The sequence below is a fragment of the Botryllus schlosseri genome, chromosome 16, assembly GCF_051294905.1.
Source record: "Botryllus schlosseri isolate E-star chromosome 16, Bs_hap1, whole genome shotgun sequence".
In the NCBI taxonomy this organism is placed as follows: Eukaryota; Metazoa; Chordata; class Ascidiacea; order Stolidobranchia; family Styelidae; genus Botryllus; species Botryllus schlosseri.
Window position 1 is genome coordinate 17,153,797 of NC_137251.1, and position 5,771 is coordinate 17,159,567.

At 37.5% G+C, this 5,771-nt stretch overlaps 1 protein-coding gene across 1 annotated transcript in view; it reads left to right on the plus strand.

The window, feature by feature from the left end:
* Window positions 1-5,771, plus strand: part of LOC145459243 (LIM/homeobox protein Lhx9-like) — a 140,025-nt gene that overhangs the window by 52,630 nt on the left and 81,624 nt on the right. The gene's annotated exons all lie outside the window — the stretch shown is intronic.

Genomic DNA, 5,771 nt, shown 5'->3' on the forward strand with positions numbered 1-5,771 from the left:
ACAGATGTGCCTTCAGGAACTTCCGATCTTTGATAATCGTAAATATTCATTTGCATATTGTGTTGCTTTTCATTGTCAACGCACTTATCAGTTTTCAGTTCACGAACCGATGTCGATGGATCTTTACGTCACTTGGTGAATAACGGCAAGTGCGGTTAAATTCCGAGCACATAGCTGAAGTAGGCCTATGTCTTGTCTCCTGTATATTTATCACGATTAGTACCTTGCGAACTTGTCAATAAAGTCATTCAGTTATTGAGAGAGTTTGAGAACTAGAAAATTGTTAGCTTTTCCAAAATGGACTTCAATTGGAATTACTGAAGTCGAAAATACTGGATTAAATCACGAACTACAAAAACATGCAGCAAAAATCACGTTTCGTTAATGGAATGAAATCAGATAAGCATGAGAATGGAAAAATATGTACACCAGACTTGTCTCTTTTCGCACTTCACAGGTCCTTGTACCATTTTCAGGAAAACCAGATATTAGATTAGAATTAAAATTGAAGCGCAGAAACATTCGAAAATTAGATTAGAATTAGATTACCTGCATTTCGCTCCAACCAGTCTGATTGGACAATTAGAATTATCTAATTGTTCAACTCAAGCCAAGCCAAGTAAAACCATTTTTGTTTCAATGCCGATACGTTCCGGCATCCGCTTGGTAATATTGAATCAAGTCAAGATTGCAGCAGCTATATCGCACAATCTACGTGGCCCATCGGTTACAAAACATTGATATAGTCAAGACTAGTCGTGTGACGCAATGGAATCGCTACTTCTTGTTAATGATCTAAGATCACATTACCAAAGAATTTTGACACAGATATATCTGCAAATTTATATCTATATTTTCCAACATTACATCCCCTGAAGGGATTAGGTGCGTGCACAGTGATATTATGATTACGTCACCAGTCATCGATGACATTATACGCCATATATTGTACCAGTTATGCATGAAAATTGTTGGAATGAAATTTGGATGCAGTTAAGTAAGTTTTAAGTGATATGTTTCTACTTGAGGAAAATATCTGTGCTTACTTTTCGGCAACTTTCAAATATCAGCTTATATGGATGTGGAGAAAAGATATAGCGAGCAAAGGGAATTCCCTTAGTCTGCTCAGAATATCAATACGCAATCTTGTCAGTGTTATATCTGCGTTTCAACAGGACATCGGTTTGACACCATCTGTAATTTCGCAAATTCCTGGCACTGGTGATGACAGCCCGTAATAAGCGATTGAAAGTTTCCAATTTAATCATAGTGCCTAATCATGAATTCTATAAATCAGCCTTCGTATGACGCAAAAGAAATTGCTATTGTATTTCCTAATAACCGATTCCGAGTATCTTTCGCGCATGTTAGGGCGCACTTGGAACGCCCGCAAATCGTTCAATATTTCGGGAATCCTCGAACATTTTGCGCAGGAAATCGTGTGCGTCGACGGAAAATTCTGCTACCACTAAGTCATAATATGGTACGGTACATGCGCTGCGTCTGAGTCGGCCACTAGAAAGTTTTCAGCTTTCCAAATTAGATTAAAATTGTTAGAATTATAACTACACCTTTATTTGTAATTTAGACTGGAATTATAATTATACCTACGCGGTTTTTTTCCAAATTAGATTATAATTATAATTACATAATTCGCGAAAACTCAGAAATGAAATCAAAGTCAGTTCGTGTGAAATCAGAGTTCATTCCCGCAATAGAAATACAAATATCATTACATTAAGCTTGGCTCGTTTCGCACTATACATTTCTCCCGCAGTGTTTTCAGGAAAATCAGAAATTAGATTATAATTAAAATTATAACATAGGAGCATTTCTAAAATTGGATTGGAATCAGAATAATAGAGCAAACAAACGTCCACAAATTAGATTAGAATTAGATTACCGACAATTAGTCTAATTGGACTTCTATAATTTTTAGTAATATGAAGATATTGTTTGATGCAATTCTAAATTTTATGTACCACGAATTACATATCATACAATTATTCTGCATATATATATGTTTATATTGCGATCATATTCAAACTATATTAATTAAACGCATGGCGGTTCGATAACTGTTGACTTCTAATTTGAATATATTAAAACTTGAAGGCCACATATCGTTTCACCTCTTTTGTCATTTCTAATCGCGTCGTTAAAACTGCTGTTTTCTATTTCCGCTTTTGCATTACACCGTAGATTGACGAATGCGCTAAATAGCATAACAGTTCTCTCTTTCCTAAATGCTCTTGTTATGTCTACCACATTTAGAATTGCATCAATCACGCCGGGCTTTTGTTGTTAGGTAGAAACACCGGACGGTAAGGTACAAAGCGTCCCGCGTACGCATATCGATTGCATCGGAATAACTTCTCGTAATTGCGCAGATCTGTACCTGAAGGGTCTCAAACCTACGCTATATTTTTACGTGACAACATCATATAATTAAATATCGCGTTTCTCCTGGGATGTAGAGAAGAGCGATGTATTGTTGAGTGTGGCCTCCATTTTGAATACATATTAAAAGAAGGATCTGAGATATAGCTTGCTGGGAGTGACAATACCAACCTGTTCTACCATATAGGACGCTGCTATAATTACCTATAGTATGCCAAATGCGTGCCAACACTTATTAGCGATGTATGCCAACAGCAGTCTTCAATTGAGTAAGGATTATGGGATGTGCTATGATTTATTGCATATATATATGCAATTGTATTTGACTACCACTGTGTATGTCGTTCATGAAAATTTCGGTATAGATAAAATCATGTTTGTTTGGTGACTTGCTGTACAATCAGTCAACAGAAAAATGAAGCTGCTGTACTGCATGTTGACTAGCATGTCGTACCATGTAAAGTGGGATTGTGAGAGACTAAATTAGTTTATATATACTCAACTTTAGTGATTGTAACTAGCTGCATACGCCAAATTCATTCATTGGTCCTGTGTTCTACTGTGAGAGGAATGCATGGATGGGTGGATGCTGGTTGCCGGGAAATAATACCACCCAGGGCCTGCGTGCGAGCGCGCGTATCAACACTGATATATTTGAATACGGTGTCTGAAAGTTCATTATGTAGTTAACATGACATAATTATATAATTCACGTGGCCTCGCACGAGTACGACCAGCACACGCGTCGAGTCAACGACATTCGACAAGACGTTACATGTAGTTGATAAGGTCTTGCCTTTCGGACTATTGAAACTCGTTAACTCGTTTTCAACTGATAGCTTCCTTATGCAAGAGTTCAGCTATTAGCATTAGACAATTATTCAAACCAAAGTAACATGTAAGTTGGAGGAGTGGCTTGGCTTGGTTTAGTTATTGATGATGGTTTTGGAAATCAGTAATTAGGTATATTGTACACCATGTGATATGGCTCATATGACCTAAAAAATCCAAATTTTTACATTTTTTGACCTTGCAAAACTTAATTTGGACCTAACGTAAGCAAATCAAATGTTTTCCCACATAATGTTAGAATTGTACTACTTATCTTCATTTCTGGTTGGAACTGTCTATCCTTACGAAGTAGTTTGACCTGAAAAAACTTTTTTTGACTCAAAAACTGACACATTTTTACATGTTTAGCGAAATCTGGCCCTAGGAAGAATTCCAGTAGTTACATCACGTATTTGTCGTAGTACAACGAAAGATACTTTCCTACATTCTCAGGTAGGCAGTGTCTGTCCATACTAAGTAGCTTGCCAAGAATCGAGAAGGAACATTTCACAGCAGCAGTTGTTAGCTGACAACACTGAAGTTGTGCGTACACAGCTGTGACACACCGCGTTGCTTCATTCTGACAATGGTGTCTAGCCTACATCACAATTTTTCATCATGCGCTTCTTGATATAAGAACCATGCAATGCCCATTGCCCATGCAGTCTTGCTTTAGTTAGGATATTGCGGTACGTTGAGCCTAACACCATGTCAACCTATTTTTTTCATTTGAATGTTCATGATTCACAATGAGCAGACAATGGGCCCTCTACAACGGTAGGCCTATAAAGTAGGCTACAATCTTTAAAATGTCAAATGATAAGCTCACCGACAGTGCAAAATCTACGATACAAACGAAATGCAGATTGCAAAAAAATTTTACTTTGTAAACAATTTTGATATTTTTTGACCAAACGCTACAATTTTGACACAATTTTGACTTATGTCAAAAAAAATCACCCTTCTCATAACAAATGACGACTAACATGTATTATCATTGCCTGTTTTGTACTACAGATACATATCTTCTCCAATCACATGTACGTTGTAATTATGCTCTAAATAGTTACGATTGATGGGAACACGCACGATTCTAATGCCGCTGTAGGTTCATTCGTCATAAGGTTGATTTGAAAATAATTTAGCGGCGACCAAATCCTATCGATCGCAACCGCCTTCGTAACAAACCATTTTTCTGTAGAATATAATTTCAATCGATGCTACAGTGACGCAAGTAACGGTCTCGTCGTTCCTCTGTATTCCACGGTACTAGGGCGTTCTCAAGCACTATTCCTGTTTTGCTCATAAGGTAAGGGCTATATAGAAATTTACCTGATGGAATGAAATTCACTGTTTTCTGTAGTCTCACTATTCTCTACACGTGTATGTGTTTACGCCACCATTCCGGGGCCTGCGTGCTATGTAATAATTAAGTGACGGCGCTGTTTTAGCGCGGACAAAGCTCTATAATTTGCGAGTTACCCGTTGCCAAATTGGTTGCGGCGTGTCTCTATGAAATATAGATGAGACGTAACATCCCCAGCCGTATTACCAACGATCGAGGCTGCAGGAGATTACGCTTTTTACGCACAGCAAGAAATAGATGGCACTGTGCTTGTACAAATGTGACAGCGTCTCTACGGAATCTGTCAAACGAGAAGGTGGTGCAGTGCAGTGAAGACCTGTCGCATGACATGGCAGTTTATCGATGCGTTGTATGATTTTCGTATATGCTGGTCTCTGCATGGTGGAATTTTTAATTTTAAGAAACATGACGACGTGACGAGCTTGTAGAATGCTATAAATTGGTAATGAAACATATGATACCTTCGATTTCAGTGTGTGTGTGTGTGTGTGTGTGTGTGTGTGTGTGTGTGTGTGTGTGTGTGTGTACAGCACGGATCAAACAATCGTCTTATCTTTTTGATTATTGCAAAACAGAGACACGATTCAAAGGTTTATTTAAGGACTAGTCAACTATTTTAGCAAAGGTCCAGTTACAAAAGTTAAAAATTTTCTTAAATACTTTATATCTGTCACGAACTATTTTACAGTCAAACAAATGCAATAATGTACAACTGTATACAAAATCCGGTGAATCGGTATTGGCAAAAGCAATAAGCGAACTGTGTTTATTGCTCTATTAGTCACAGACAGTGAGAGAATTGGCATTTTGTATTGCTTGCTAATTCTATAAATCTCTGTTCTAAAGTGGTGGGTTTGAGTCGAAGGTGGTGGTGAAGGTTTTCGCTGGTCGTACGGATGCGCAATCTATTCTTTATAAAGTTCATATTTGAAAACGCTGGATCGCAGCTGTAAGCACACATAAACAGAGTTGAAATTTCTAAATCAGCGATAATGGATTTGGTTTTGTTAATAAACTAATTAAATAGTATATTCATATTGAAATGAACCCGAATATTTTCGGCTGACACTCGTCTGGGGTAATCGTCAGCAACTAGTAGAGAATCGGAAAGAACATAGTATATCAACAATCGTATCACAAAATATGTCGTCACCAGCATGAAATTTAACAGACT